The sequence below is a fragment of the Bubalus kerabau genome, chromosome 21, assembly GCF_029407905.1.
Source record: "Bubalus kerabau isolate K-KA32 ecotype Philippines breed swamp buffalo chromosome 21, PCC_UOA_SB_1v2, whole genome shotgun sequence".
Lineage (NCBI taxonomy): Eukaryota > Metazoa > Chordata > Mammalia > Artiodactyla > Bovidae > Bubalus > Bubalus kerabau.
Window position 1 is genome coordinate 44,592,947 of NC_073644.1, and position 16,689 is coordinate 44,609,635.

The window sequence follows — 16,689 nt, forward strand, 5'->3', positions numbered from 1 at the left end:
GTACAGATAGTGTCCTTAGTCATAGTCAGTACAATGCCTTGGATCACAATCACCCACGTAATCTGATTTTTAAGTAACAAGGCTGTGCATGTAGTTATTGCCATAAATTATGGTTAACTGATTTCAGCAAATTCAAGATTTGCTTTCAGTTTTTAACAGGCTTGTACTGCTGTAGAAAGTTATTGCTTTTGTCATTACAGCGAGTTAAATGAGAACCAACTCAACCACTTGAGAAGTCAGACGAGTTGGTTATAAATTTTTAGTGGATTTGTTACTTCATGCCATAAATACGCAAATTAAATGTAAGTTTTCCACTTCTAGCCACAAGGTGCACTCTTACTACTCATTGAACCTGATGTATTTAAAGATCGGAGAAATGTAGGAAAGGAAAAAACAGTGATCTTTAATGCAAGTTTATGCTTTATATACTTAAATACTGGGATGTAGCTTTCTCTGTCTGAAATATCTCATCTGCTGATTAATGACAAACTCGTAACTTCACTAAGTCACAAACCCGTGCTGTAGTTTAGAGGCCACAACGATGAGGGCCCTCTGATGGTTAGATAAAGGCATGCACAAATTGTTGCGGATTAACCTCCTTGTAAAGAAAAAGCCACCAGAAGCAACTCAGAATAAAATGGTTTCCCTCCGATTATGTAATCCCTTCGGTGGTTAAATAAGGGCAAGTACAAACTGTCGCGGATTAACCTCCAGAGGAAGTCAGACTGCCAGCAGCGGGGCTGCCGAGGCGGTGACTTTTCCTTTGCGCAGTCCTCCAGCTGGCAGTGCCCCGAGCGGTTAGGGGAAAATGCACCGAAATTTGTCTAAAAAGGTTATCCGAACGTGTGACTGGGGGAGGGCGAACTGCACAGTGCGTGCGGGCCTGGGGGCAGGTGCACGTGGATGTGCTTTCGGGACGGGCCCGGGCCCACCTGGCGCAGGTGAGGGCGCGTCGCGGCCCCGCGGGTCCCCGGGCTCCCGCAGGTGCGGCCGGACGGCGCGCAGGCGCAGTGCGCGGAAGCGGGTGCCCGCCTCTCCGGACGCCCCGGGCCCACCGCGCGCCGCCGGCCGGGCGGACACCCGCCTCCGCCTCCAGCCGGGGGCGCAGCGTCGGTCTCCCGGGTCCCAGCTGGCAAACTCGTCCGCCCGCCCCCGCAAAAAATAACGTGTGAATACCCTACGTAGACAGAGCCTCTTCTTCCTCGTCGCCGCCGCCATTTCCAGAAGTTTCCAGTCAAGCCACGGTGGTGGCCACTGCACAAGGAGAGGCGGCGCCTGCGCTACTCCCTCGCTCTTTCAGCCCCTGCCTTCTGGGGTCGGAGCTGGCGGAGGGGAGACGGCGACGCAGGGCTCCGCCCGCTCCCCCGCCGACCCCACTGCCCCGCGTCTACTTGGTACGCCCCGACCCCCGCCCCCGGCTCGGGAAGCTTCTCCCGGCGCCTCTAGAGCGGCGGGCCGCGGGCGGGGCGGGCGGACGGAAGGGGCGGCGGGCCGGGGGCGGGGCGCTCACGCTGCCCGTCCCGTGCCCGCGCGTCACGTGCCCGCGCCGCGGCCAATCGCCGGGCGGCGCCGTCCTGGGAGCGAGCAGGCTGTGGTGAGGGACGGCGGAGACCGGAGATGTTTTCGAGCCCGGCCTCGGCGGCGTTCGCGGCGGTTGCGGCGGCGGTGGCGGAGAGCACGACAGCGACGGCGGCGCCGAGGCCTTCGTCCCGGGGGTAGACCCTCCCGCACCGGCCGTGCCTGGGGTCCGTGCGGGCGAGGGGGGCGTGGCGACAGGCGAGGAGGAAGGAGGGGCGCGGTTTCGAGCCCCGGCCCCGGCGCCCGGGAGGAGCCCCTCAGTCGCGCCCGCTCCCGTCCCCTCCCCAGAACGAGGTAAGGACGCGCCCCGCCCCGCCGCGCTGACAGGACGGGCCGCCAGCCGGGAGCGCCGGGGCCGGGGCGCGGCGGGAGCCGCCGGGCGGGGACCGAGGGGGGGCGGGGGCCGGGCGGGCGGCCGCGCCGCTCCCGGAACATGGCGGGGCCGCGGCGCGTGTGCGAGCGGGCGGGCGGGGAGCGGGTGTGCGCGGCCGGGGGCGCCGCCGGAGCGGGGCGGGGCGGGGCGGAGCGGGGGCGCGCCTAGTCTGAGCCGCGGGGACTGAGTGAGGCCGGGACGGCGGCGCGGGTGAGCGGGGCCGGCGCTCGCGGACCCGCGGGCCGCCGGGCTCTCGGAGCTCGTTCGAGGGTAACCCGCCGTGACGCATCCTCGAGGATCCCAAAGCGTTGAATAAACGGTTGTACAAAGAGGTCACCGGAGCCCGGCTGACAGCTGTTTTAATAATAACAGTAAGAAACAGTTTGGGACGGGAAGTTGACACTTGTAAACCCGTTGAAGCCGTAGGGAACGCTTCAAGCGGCGTAGTGGTCGAGTGTGTGGTGTCCCCTGGACGCCCGCGGCCAACCCGATGCCGGGGATTCAGACCCCGGCATCCGCAACGCTTCGGAAAGGCCTCTGATCCTGAAGCTGACCTGAACCTGTGTTCCCAGTCGTGTGTCCTTTTTTATTTTAAAACGGTTTATGTGAATTATGGAAGAAGGCAAACTGGTGAAATAGCTATTTTAAAATAAATTGACTGCTGATTAAAAACATATGCTCGTGTAGGCTCTTAAAAATCTTGGGCACTGATCTGTTTCAGTTTCTTCAATCGTTATACAAAGGCTTTCCTGGAGATTAGCTCAGAACTGGCAGAACATACGCTATATTGATGCCAAGAGGCTTAAAAAACAAAATGAGATAGTGTCGACTGTGTAAGATCAAGTCGTTATATTAACTAAGCTTGTTGGGGAAAGTCTTTAATTTGGGCTAAACGCAAAAACCTGTAAACATTCGAAATGTTTCCTAGGCAAGAGGGGGAAGGTTTACTAAAAAATATTTTATAGTTGACACAAGCACTAACAATTTCTAAAGGTCTGCGAACGGTTGAGTAAGTAAGGTCAAGATTAACTATTCAAGATATGTATTCTATTTTAAGGACAGACAAGGTGTTAAAATGAAGTAAAACCTAACTAAGTAGTAGTCATGAGAGGAAAAGAGAAAGAGGCCTATAATGGTCTTAAGCGCTCTGGTTTCCATAGTTGTTGTTAAGATGGTTTTATGAACAGGCAGAGCTGGGAAAGTGGAAATCCCATGGGTGTGTATTCCATGAAGACTGAGGAAGAGTAAGAAAAAAATACTTAGATGAGGAAAGAAATAGGTGGAAGTATGTTATGCAGTCTTTGACTTTAGTTTTCTGATACTGTGAAGGGGAGAAAAGCTTGAATTTTGTTTGGCGATAAGTACCTAACTGGTGGAATGAATTTAAATGGAAGATGTTTTTATCAAAATGCTTGTATGTTACTTTTTTTTTTTTTTCCGTATAGAAGTTGCTGAAACATAAACCTGATACTCTTTGAGGTATCAAAGAAACAGTAGGGATATTTGGAAAACTCTTCATTGGAAAAGAGGTTTTTATTCTGGGGAATAAAAATAATATTAAAAATTTTCAATTTCTTGGTACTAGTTGACTAGTGGTTAAATTTTCTTTAAACCATTCTTATGTTTTAAGAGCATCAGATCAGATCAGATCAGTCGCTCAGTCGTGTCCGACTCTGCGACCCCATGAATCGCAGCACGAGCATGGTTTCAGTCTAAAGAGAGAATGATTAGAGATATTTAATTTCCATTGTAGTCTGGAAAAGGTTTAGACAGCTTTCTGTATATAAACTTGATGCTACTGAAGCAGCATCTATCAGATGGGTGTGAAGAATTTATCCAGTAATTGCCATACGTTGCCTAATAGCTAATGACACCACTTTCTGACTTGGAACTCATTGCTGAAGCTGACATCAACATGTATTTGTAAAATGCTGGTACTCTTAAAGGGTACGGTTTAGAGATTTATCCTTAGAACTGGAAGGGACTTCAAATTTTCTAATCCTTTTGCCTCACTTTACAGATGAAAAAATAAAGGCCTGATAAGGGGAAATGACTTCCCCAACTCAGCACAGCTAATTAAATGTCTGTGGTTTGGCCTAGAGATTTCTTTTTGTGAAGGTGCTAATTTGCTTCTTTCTTTTAAGAAGTAGCTTTATGGAATAGTGGAAAGAACAGGGGAAACATAAGTGAGAGGACTGGGGTTTAAATTCTTGATTTGTCACTTCCTAACTATGGTTTTTGACAAATCATATTAATTTTCAGAGCCTTGCATTTGTAATCTGCAACAAAACAAAACCTTTTGTTACATAATTTACAGCATTTTTGATGGCCCAATATGATTATATATGGAAAGCACATTATATTGTATAAGCTTTTATGCATATAAAAAGTGATATTTTTAGAATAACAGTTTTCTACTCTATTATCTAAGGTGTCTAGATCCCTAGGTTTTTGCTTAGTCTTACCTTCATTGTTTTGAGCACCTGCTGTTTTACAGATTATAACTCCCTGTAGATACATTTTCTGATCCCTGCTTAGTTCTAATCTTAGTAAAGCCTCTTATGAACATTTTAAATATTGTGGTTGTTAGAGTCTGACTTCCTCTGGAGAATATGAAGTTTCTTCATATAGCATTTGAAAACATTCTCATATACACTCATGCATGCACAGTCTGTTTCTTTAACAGACAGTGACTTTTAAAAAGTAATAAAGTATCTTAGTAACAATGTTAATTTGTTGCTAGTTTCGAGATATACAACAACAGGAGATGTAATTTCCTTTGTAAACTCAGCTTTTGAGTAGTTCATGTTAAGGTTATCTTGTAGATCTAAAATAAAATATACCCTGTAGGAATGTTAGGACTAAGTGTTGACTTTTGCTGTTAGGTTTAGAGACCTTTACTTTTAGTGCTTTACATTGATAATACTGGGAGTCAGAACATCAGTACTGTAGTGTAGTGGCGTTACATGGATTATTTGTAACTTTGAATCTAAAGGTTATGATAAACATTGTTGAGCACTTAGAATCTTCAGTTTTTAAGTGAACTATTTTAGATAATTTTCATAACAAACCCGTAAAACAGATACTACGGCTGAGAAAAATGAGGCTTTGAACTGTTATGTGGTGTGCAGATATTCACAGACCCAAAAAAGTGACAGACTGTGCTGTCCTCATTCTTAACCATTTCTCCTTTCTACCTCTAATTAAGAGTGCTTAGCTGATTTTGAGAAGTTTTAAGGCAGTGTTTCTTAAGTTTCTGACTTTGTGAAAAATTTGTGGAGCCAGCATTCTACCTTCACAAAGAATTGTGGAAGGTAGGCCAGCAAGCCTTTTCACGAGATGTTGATATAGTTGTCGTTTTTTTTTTTTTTTTTTTTTTTAACGTTAGTTGTCAGAAGCAAATTAGTCTCACCAGCTACCGAAGGACTACAGTTGTTAACAGCTTTTTAAGAACTGTTGTAACAGGCTCCACCTTGATATTAATGTTCATTGTTAAAAGGGAGTATACTTTATTTTTTTTAAGCTTTTTATTTTGTACTGGGGGTATAGCTGATTAACAATGTTGTGATGCTTTCAGGTGAACCAGGACTCAGCCATTCATATACATGTACCCATTCTCCCTCAAACTCCCCTCCCATCCAGGCTGTCACATAGCATTGAGCAGCAGTAGGTTCTTGTTGGTTATCCATTTTAAATATAGCAGTATATACATGTCCATCCCAAACTCCCTAACTGTCCCTTCCGCCCAGCAGCCATAAGTTCATGCTCTGTCTCTGTTTCGTAAGTTCGTTTGCATCATTTCTTTTTAGATTCCACGTATAAGTGCTGTCATATGGTACTCCTCCTCCTTTGACTTGCTTCAATATGACACTCTCTAGGTCCATCAGTGTTCCTGTAAATGGCATTATTTTACTCTTTTTACTCATTATTAATGAGTAATATTTCATTAAGTATATGTATCATGGCTTCTTCATCCATTCCTCTGTCAATGGGCATTTAGGTTGCTTCCATGTCTTGACTTTGTAAACAGTGTTGCAAATGAATATTGAGGTGCATGTATCCTTTCAGATCATAAAGAAACATACTTAAAACAAAAGAGTGAAGGAGAAAGATAACTAACCAGACTCATTTAGGACTTTTATAAAGGAATAGAGTCAGAAAGAGTAAATAGGAGTTCATCTAGGTTAGAAGTGGAACCCTCCACAGAAATACTTCCAAGTTGAGGTTAAAAAAAAAGATAAATGATGAAGCTAAGTTACAAAATCATTTCTTTGGCATTTAAAAATTGTGTCTCTTTGGCTGATCGCTTAATATTTGTTTATTGTACTAAAATTGTTTCGAAATATGTAGTTGCTTACACTTCTGCGTATCAGTTTGTATTTGGGCCACAATTGGGGAAAATACCACAAATATTAGTGATTAAATACCATATTCTTAAATTCCCTTATTGCTTAAAAGTGTTGTGAGAGTCCTTTAGCTTCTTACATTTCAGACTGTTGTTCTTCCTAAATAGGAGTTTTGTTGGCATTCTGACTTAGAAAACTAAAACCATGTGTACGTGGGTCTTTCTTCCTAGAAATAGATATATAAATTCACGGTAAAAGATAATAGTATGTAAAAAATTATATCCTCAGTAGTTCATGAAGTATTTTTACATCAGATCTCTTGAATTTCACAACTCTTCTTGAGATCAGCAAAATGTCCGCTAATCTGATGATATTGAACCATGGATAGGATCCAGGTTAAAATTCTCTGGAGTAATGCTAGACTGCTTTATGAAAGAGAAATATTAGCAAATCTAAAGGAAGAGGAAAGAGGCACCTACTTTTATTTTCTCTTCCACCAAAGCCACATTGTACACAGCTTTCTTTCCTTTCTGTTCTACCACTTCTGAAGCTTTAACAAACAGGGTAGAAGTAAATACTAAAAACATTCTTTATAGCAATTTACTAATCAGTGATGGTGGTTAATGATGTCAGGTAGTTGAGAATATTTTTAGTTTATAAAATATTTCCTACCATAATTTGCCCAAAAATATTGTAACGAGGAATAAAGCCTTGGTTTATATTCTTATATTGTGTACTAAACTCTTGCAACCTCTGAGTTAAAATAAGTCCTTTTTACCAGAGTTTAATTTTGACTATTTGGAAGTTACTTGTTGATCAAAGAAAAGAACTTTTATTGTGCTTTTGTACTGTTAGATACTTTCACATGTGTTATTTTAATATATGATGAGAGTAATTTTATATATCTAGTTATGAAAATGGAGAAGGCAATGGCAACCCACTCCAGTACTCTTGCCTGGAAAATCCCATGGATGGAGGAGCTTGGTAGGCTGCAGTCCACGGGGTCGCTAGGAGTCGCAGAGGACTGAGTGACTTCACTTTCACTTTTCACTTTCATGCATTGGAGAAGGAAATGGCAACCCACTCCAGTGTTCTTGCCTGGAGAATCCCAGGGACGGGGGAGCCTGGTGGGCTGCCGTCTATGGTGTCGCACAGAGTCAGACACGACTGAAGCGACTTAGCAGCAGTTATGAAAAAGACTTCAGAAAGTTGTCACTGGAATGTTTCCAACTCCAGACACTATTACTCAAGAACTAACTTGAAATTTATGTTATATAAATGTTCATCTATTATTTTGAGAATTATTTTTCCTTAAAGTTTGTGAAAGTGTTAGTTGCTCAGTCGTGTCCGACTCTGCAATCCCATGGACTGTAGCCTGCCAGGCTCCCCTGTCCTTGGGATTCTCCAGCAAGAATACTGCAGTGAGTTGCCATTTGCTTCTCCAGGGGATCTTCTCGACCCAGGGATTGAACCTGGGTCTCCCACATTGCAGGCAGATTCTTTACTGTCTGAGCCACTAGGGAAGCCCAATTTTTTTCTTAAAATCAATCCAATTTGTTTGTAGATTTTTATTTATTTATTTTTTAATTTTTATTATTTTTTAAAAAATAAATATATTTATTTTAATTGGAGGCTAATTACTTTATAATATTGTATAGGTTTTGCCATACATCAGCATGAATCCGCCATGGGTGTACACGTGTTCCCCATTCTGAACCCTTCCACCTCCCTCCCCATACCATCCATCTGGGTCATCCCAGTGCACCAGCCCCGAGCATCCTGTATCATGCATCAAACCTGAACTGGTGATTCGTTTCACATACGATATTATACATGTTTCAATGCCATTCTCCCAAATCATCCCACCCTCGCCCTCTCCCACAGAGTCCGAAAGACTGTTCTATACATCTGTCTCTTTTGCTGTCTCGCATACAGGGTTATCGTTACCATCTTTCTAAATTCCATATATATGCGTTAGTATACTGTATTGGTGTTTTTCTTTCTGGCTTACTTCACTCTGTATAATAGGCTCCGATTTCATCCACCTCATTAGAACTGATTCAAATGTATTCTTTTTAATGACTGAGTAATACTCCATTGTGTATATTTACCACAGCTTTCTTATCCATTCATCTGCTGAAGGACATCTAGGTTGCTTCCATGTCCTGGCTATTATAAACAGTGCTGCAATGAACATTGGGGTACACGCGTCTCTTTCCCTTCTGCTTTTCTCAGTGTGTATGCCCAGCAGTGGGATTGCTGGGTCATATGGCAGTTCTATTTCCAGTTTTTTAAGGAATCTCCACACTCATCTCCATAGTGGTTATACTAGTTTGCATTCCCACCAACAGTGTAATAGGGTTCTCTTTTCTCCACACCCTCTCCAGCATTTATTGCTTGTAGACTTTTGGATAACAGCCATTCTGACTGGCGTGAAATGGTACCTCATTGTGGTTTTGATTTGCATTTCTCTGATAATGAGTGATGTTGAGCATCTTTTCATGTGTTTGTTAGCCATCTGTATGTCTTCTTTGGAGAAATGTCTATTTAGTTCTTTGGCCCATTTTTTGATTGGGTCATTTATTTTTCTGGAATTGAGCTGCAGGAGTTGCTTGTATATTTTTGAGATTAATTGTTTGTCAGTTGCTTCATTTGCTATTATTTTCTCCCATTCTGAAGGCTGTCTTTTCACCTTGCTTATAGTTTCCTTTGTTGTGCAGAAGCTTTTAATTTTAATTAGGTCCCATTTGTTTATTTTTGCTTTTATTTCCATTATTCTGGGAGGTGGGTCATAGAGGATCCTGCTGTGATGTATGTCGGAGAGTGTTTTGCCTACATTCTCCTCTAGGAGTTTTATAGTTTCTGGTCTTAACGTTTAGATCTTTAATCCATTTTGAGTTTATTTTTGTGTATGGTGTTAGAAAGTGTCCTAGTTTCATTCTTTTACAAGTGGTTGACCAGTTTTCCCAGCACCACTTGTTAAAGAGATTGTCTTTTCTCCATTGTATAGTCTTGCCTCCTTTGTCAAAGATAAGGTGTCCATAGGTGCGTGGATTTATCTCTGGGCTTTCTATTTTGTTCCATTGATCTATATTTCTGTCTTTGTGCCGGTACCATACTGTCTTGATAACTGTGGCTTTGTTGTAGAGCCTGAAGTCAGGCAGGTTGATTCCTCCAGTTCCATTCTTCTTTCTCAAGATTGTTTTGGCTATTCAGGGTTTTTGTATTTCCATACAAATTGTGAAATTATTTGTTCTAGCTCTGTGAAAAATACTGTTGGTAGCTTGATAGGGATTGCATTGAATCTATAAATTGCTTTGGGTAGTATACTCATTTTCACTATATTGATTCTTCCGATCCATAACGCGGTATATTTCTCCATCTATTAGTGTCCTCTTTGATTTCTTTCACCAATGTTTTATAGTTTTCTATATATAGGTCTTTAGTTTCTTTAGGTAGATATAGTCCTAAGTATTTTAGTCTTTTCGTGGCAATGGTGAATGAAATTGTTTCCTTAATTTTTCTCTTTTCTCATTATTAGTGTATAGGAGTGCAAGGGATTTCTGTGTGTTGATTTTATATCCTGCAGCTTTACTATATTCATTGATTAGCTCTACTAATTTTCTGGTGGAGTCTTTAGGGTTTTCTGTGTAGAGGATCATGTCATCTGTTTGCACATTTTTAGTTGAGGTGATCACCCAGCAGTGGTTATTCACCCTTCAGAAATTATCCCTGTCTTCCAGGGTTCATAAAAACATCTCAAGAATGAACATGAGTGTTCTCTTTAGGCTGCAGTCAAACAGGACCAAAAAATACTTCTTTACCTTCTATTAGTCCTCACACTATTGAAAGTAAACAGGAATGTGTAACAGCAAAGGGGCTCACTCACTGTTCTTTTCCAGTACACTTTCCCCCTCCTTAGCTCCTCCTCCCCCCTTCAGGTGCTATTGTTCAGTAGCTTTGCAATATCCAGTGAAAATAAATCTGTCCCTATCTGTTGTTGGTTAACATTAATATTTGTGTCCTTCCATTTAAATTATATAACCACTTTCTTGTTATCCAAGACTTTCATCTTTAAATGTGGTGTGAATGGATTTGGTTTTAGCTACAGAAATTTGATCATTAGCTAATAACGTGGAGAAATAATCATTTGCCCTTTCTCTTCTGTGAATTGATACTTCATATCCTTTGGTCAGAGGTATAGTTATAAACATCCTGTGACTGATAATGGGCTGTCCTCATAAATTCTCATTCACTCTATTGTTATTGAAAGTTGGTAGGTCGTGTCCAACTCTTTGTGACCCTATGGACTGCTGCACTCCATGTTCCTCTGTCCTTCACTCTTTACTAGAATTTGGTCAGAGTCATGTCCACTGAGTCTGTCTAACCATCTGACCATCTCATTCTCTGTCTCTGCCTTCTCCTTCTGCCCTCAATCTTTCCCAGCATCAGGGTCTTTCCCTATGCGTCAGTTCTTTGCATCAGGTGGCCAAAGATGCTTCAGCATCAGTCCTTCCAATGGATATTTAGTGTTGATTTCCTTTAGGATTGACTGGTTGGATCTTCTTGGAGTCCAAGGAACTCGCAAGAGTCTTCTCCAGCACCACAATTCAAAAGCATCAATTCTTCGGTGCTCAGCCCTCTTTATGGTCCGACTCTCACATCCATTCGTGACTACTGGAAAAAACATAGCTTTGAGTCTAGACCTTTGTTGGCAGAGTGATGTATTTACTTCTTAATACACTGTCTTGCTCCTTCCAAAGAGGAAGCGTCTTTTAATTTCATGGCTGCACTCACTGTCTGCAGTGATTTTGGAGCCCAAGAAAATATGTTACTGCTTCTACTTTTTTCCCTTCTATTCACTCTTTACCATGCCCTTTTGAAGTTTGTTTTCATTGTACAGATGAGTTTAAATCAGTGATTGTCTTGCTCCTTTAAAAAATTATACCTTCAAAGAAGTTGATATTAAGAGAAAAAAGAGATGAAATGATATATAAAATTTGAGCCTTTGTGGGGAAAATAATTATTTTGTATTATGAATTTTTACAAGGAAAGTTCTTGAATGATTCAGTCTGACAGTGTAACAGACTATCTGTGGATATTGAATATGATCATAACCAGAATTTATTTTTCTGTATTTTCAAGCTTTGCCACGATGAGCAAGTATTATGGATATAATCAAGGTTTTAAACAGTGCATGCTTAATTAACACCTTTTATTTTTTATATTTGTTTGTTTTGGCTGTGTCGGGTCTTAGTTGTGGCACATGGGCTTAGTGCCCTGCCTCATGTGGGATCTTAGTTCCCCAACCAGGGATGGAACCTGCATCCCCTGCATTGGAAGGCAGATTCTAAAGCACTGGACCACCAAGGAAGACCCAGCAAATTTTAAATAAATGTTTTTATGAACAGTATTGCATTTAGCGTTGTTGAGGCAGGAATTTAATATGATCTTCGCTGATATTTTTCTGTAGTGTTTTTTTTTTAAGAATTTACACTGAATATTTTAATATGATCTTCGCTGTAGTGTTTTGTTTTGTTTTGTTTTTTAGAATTTACACTGAATATGTGAAATAGGGGACAGTGTTCTTAAATCATGCAAATGCTTTCTAGTTGGTGTAGAATGGAACACAGTGAGCCCTCAAGGACATGGATTATGTCTGTCTTGTTCACTGTTGTACCCCAGATTCCATCATATTCTAAGGGATCACCCCAGTGCTAATGTCAGGTGAATGGTCTGACTGGCGTAAGAGGATGAATTGGGACTAAGGAGAGGAAAATGGGTAGCAGATGAAAAAGCTTGTGATTGCGAGGAAGAGGGGCTTGATAAAAACAAATTTCCAATATGGGGAATAATATAACACAGGTTTTCTTGGAAAATAATTCAAGAGGTTGTATAGAATTCATATAGAAGACAAGAAGATCATTGAAAAAGTGCTTAGATATTAAGGTTTTAGGTACCATTGCTAAGCATATATCTGAAGAAGACAGTTTCTGCTTGTATGGAGCTTAAAATCTAGCTGGAAGAGATAATTACTTAAAACATGGATCCATAATTACAGAGAGGCTCTGTAAACATCTGGAAGTTACATTGCAGATTTTTTAGTGGAAGGTCTTATGGCTTTCAGGCTTTGAGATGGGTCTGTCCAAAAAAGACGAAGAATCACTGAGTTGGAAATTTAAGTTCAGTTTTTGATGTAGAACTGTTACATTCTTAAATAGTCCTAAATTTATGTTTTTAGACTTACAGGATATTTCTTCTTATAGATAAAGCTATTTAATATTGGCATCATCAGTGAGATTAGCTTTTTTACCCCTAGTTCATAATATTTACATTGTTATATTTCAGGAAATGCTTTATTTTTAAAATGAAACCAAATAGACACATACTCTTTGCCATTGAGGTTGGAGTTTCCACCATACTACCCTTTTCATGTCACATACTTAATGCTGTTAGACTGCAGGGAATTCACTATGCTTTGTTCCCTCTGTACCACATTCCTCGTTACTCTTCCTCAGCATCCTTTGACAGGAAAGCAGTGTGCGTCCTAAATTGACCTGACTAAAAAGAGCTACCAATCATGCATACTATTATCCTAAGTCAACTTAGAGCACCTTTTAAATGACTCATATGCAGTTACCCTGAATTGTTTTTTTTATTGCTGTCTAGTTGATATATAGTATCAGTCATATTAGTTTCAGGTGTATAATACAGCCATTTGGTATTTGGTATTTTTATAGGTTATACTTCCTTTAAAGTTGGCAGTTGTCCTGAATTCTTGTGGGTAGTATTGTAAGTGGATTTATGTCGGACAGTGTGCAGGACACAGAGGTGGTAGATCAGGACTAAAAGAAGGCCCAGACAATTCAGCCCTGGTGTGAAGTTGTGTGGAAGCTACAACTTTGGCTATAATTGAAGTAGTGTTAATCACCCACATTATTGTTGGGTCAGGGTGGGAATGGTGTGGTATGTAGATGAGAAATAACTTAATACTTTCATAAGTGTTGCTCTCTTGAGAGGGGTACTGACTTCAACTACCTCTAACACATAGAGAGTTTGGGCGTAGATAAAGATGATTTTCAGGATTTCAGGCTTATATTGCAGAAGCTGTGATTATCATAAAAACTATTCTGGGTTTTTATGCCATGCCTTTTATTTCAAATCTCTTTATTTTTTTATGTGCCACTATTCAAACTATATGCAATTATCTAAACAGTTAAAAGTCCTTTCCTTTCATTTAAGGCTAAAATATGTACCTATCATTTTTAAAGAAAGCTGTAAAAATGAGTTAGCGTGTATTCAGAATTAAAGGGTGAATAGTACTGAGAATGGACCAAAGGCCTGATCTCTTGAGCAGATCAAGAGTTACTTGTCTTTTGAGGGGTAAAGTTAAAATACCAAAAATGTTTTTTATTTTCACATATTTCAGATAATTTTAAAGGTACAGAAAATAGCATAGTGTGCATATGGCACCTGTCTGCAGCCTTAGGAATTAAACATTTACAAGTTTAGTTGAAGGCCCTTGTATATCTTTGCCTGAGCCATATCCTTTCTTCCCCCAGCGAAGTCCTATCTCCCTCTTTGTGCAAACTTTTTCCAGCAGTAGCTCTACCCTTTCCCTGCTGCTGCTGCTAAGTCGCTTCAGTCGTGTCCAACTCTGTGCGACCCCAGAAACGGGAGCCCACCAGGCTCCCCCGTCCCTGGGATTCTCCAGGCAAGAACACTGGAGTGGGTTGCCATTTCCTTCTCCAATGCATGAAAGTGAAAAGTGAAAGTGAAGTCACTCAGTCGTCTGCGACTCCTAGCGACCCCATGGACTACAGCCTACCAGGCTCCTCCGTCCATGGGATTTTCCAGGCAAGAGTACTGGAGTGGGGTGCCATTGCCTTCTCCGACCCTTTCCCTAGACCTGTGTAAATTTCTTTCTTTGTCCAGGGTTCACCACGGTGACATTTTCCATTTCAGCTCTGTTGTGTATTGTATATAACAGTACGGGTGGGCTGACTAGTGGAGCTGAAAATGATTACCTGTATACACGAAGTAGAAATCTACCTTTAAATGTAGGCAGAGTAAAGATTTCAACATTGTACTATATGCAGAACAGATTGGCAAAGTAGATGTGAGAGTAATCTCATGAAATCATTTTAGGAAGGTTAGTCTTGTAGCAGTAGTGTGGAGCAGTGGTCTGGAAGGAGGTGTAAATTGCTAACTCATTTTGACTGGCTTTTTTCCCTTCTAATTACCCTACATTAGTGAGATTTTGTTCTGCTTCCAAATACTTTACTATTTTGCAATAAGTGAAAGGAGCTGGTGGCAGAATGCTTAACGGTGAGTGTTGCTAGTTTTCAGGATCTGGGGGATTGGTCTTTGCCCCCTTTTAGAGTCTGTTGATAGTGGAATGAGTACATCATGGTTATTAGATCTCTACTTTCAGTATTGTAAAATTTCCACCACTCAGTGCCAGAGATGCAAGCAAAGCTGCCTGACCGTTTTCTCTGGGCTGTTGCAGCCCTCTGCTGGCCTATGGAAGTCACACATTTAGAGCCCTGTCGGGCCAGAAAGAGGTCAGTAACCCCAGCAACTCACTTTTAGAATCTTAGAAGTCATTTATGTCAACTCTCCATTTGCAGATGAGTATTTTGTATATTGACCTTTACAGTTCTGGAAATAAATTTATATGTAAATATGCTTAGATATTGAGGGCAAGTAGATCATTCTAAATCCAACTGCCTGTATTACTTTTTTTAAAAAATTCTAACTGTATTGTTAGAATGTGATCCTTTATGGTCCACTGTTGACAATGCCAAAAAATATTTTTACATTCTCTTTTGTAAATATTATCTAATGCAGTAATGGGAACTTTATGTTTTAAAAAAATTGAGATATTGTTCGGTCATTTCTATTGGGAGACAAATACAATGGATAATTGTGTTTTTTTTAAGTATTTTCAAAGCATTTCTGCTGCTTGTTGCTGGTGTCATTCTAGCCTCCTTGCTCTTGTGGACTGTTATTCCCATCTCACAATCTGGTTGTCATACTTGAAGTGGTCTCCATGTCTTTCCTGTTATTCCTCCTTAGTCTTTCTTCCAGAGTTTCACCAGTGGCCCCTTTTTTCCCCTCAACAGCCCTTTTAAACACGCTACTCAAATTGTGTCACTGACTTTTTTAAAGCCTTAAGTTGCTTTTGTCATCATAAAGATCAAACGACACAGTGACGAGGTACTTCCTGTCGATCCCTTCCTCCTCTGTTTAGCCTCTTTGTCTCCCCTGCTGTGCTTCAGTTCTTGCTGTCCTTCCCTGTGGCCTGCTCTCTGTGGGCGGGTGTAATTTCTTGGTCTAGAATACAATCATCATTTTCTTGTGGGAAAATGTTATGGAATAGCTGCCAGAAAACATTGTGCTAAAAATCAACCATGGCTTACTTTGGGAAGATACGATAAAGCAAGCATGAACCCTTGCTTGGTTGTTTATATTTCAAGCAATTTGCCTGTCTAAGTGCTGCTCTCTTTTATACCTCTGGTTTACCTTTGTGGAATTTTGAAGGTAATACACAGAGCTAAACTAAATTGACTATTTACAATGCATTTACTTGATACAGTCTTCTAAATTAATGTTGTGCTTTAGGGCTTCCCTGATAGCTCAGTTGGTAAAGAATCTGCCTGCAATGCAGGAGACCTGGGTTCAATCCCTGGGTTGGAAAGATCCCCTGGAGAAGGGACAGGCTACCTACTCCAGTGTTCTTGGGCTTCCCTTGTGGCTCAGCTGGTAAAGAATCCACCTGCAATTCAGGAGTCCTGGGTTCAATCCCTGGATTGGGAAGATCCCCTGGAGAAGGGAAAGGCTACCCACTCCAGTATTCTGGCCTGGAGAATTACATACACAGTCCATGGAGTCACTAAGAGTTGGACACGACTGAGCAACTTTTACTTTCACTTTTAGATTTTTGAAGGAGATAATATACAGCAGCACCAACACAAAGTGCAACCTATTTTACTGGATTGAGCTTCTGTCCCTAATCTTTTATTTGCTTTCGTATTTTAATGGCTGGATTAGAAAACATAAAACGCAGAAAGTACCTCTTACTTCTTCCTCTAGCTCTGTCTGAGGTACTTCTCTCACCTGCCATCTCATCAGTCTTTCCCCTTGGGTTCTAACCAGAACACTGTAGTTCTCCAAAGCAAACCAAGTGGAAGTTGACTTATTTAAAAATTTTTTCATTTGTATATTATGCAAGTAATACCTGTTTATTATAAAAATTAATATAGATAGACCATAGACATCTCTTAAGAACTGTAGAAAATATAGTCTTAAGGACAATGCTGAAGACAGTTTATTTTAAAGGATGTGGTTGTTTTGGTCTTTTTCATGCTGTTGGTTAAATTTGTGATTTTT

The 16,689-nt window shown here is 41.2% G+C and overlaps 1 protein-coding gene across 9 annotated transcripts in view; it reads left to right on the forward strand.

Moving 5' to 3' along the window:
• Positions 1-1,254: 1,254 nt before the first annotated feature.
• The window catches only part of ANKRD12 (ankyrin repeat domain 12), a 104,168-nt gene continuing 88,733 nt past the window's right edge, over positions 1,255-16,689 (forward strand). For 6 of the 9 annotated variants that reach the window (XR_008706510.1, XR_008706511.1, XM_055559102.1 and 3 more), the window contains exon 1: positions 1,733-1,872. The gene's annotated coding sequence lies outside the window, so the exon portion shown is untranslated. Of the gene's footprint in view, positions 1,395-1,580; positions 1,873-2,182; positions 2,323-16,689 lie in introns of those variants that run through there. The other 3 variants (XM_055559100.1, XM_055559099.1, XM_055559098.1) reach the window with 3 other exon arrangements.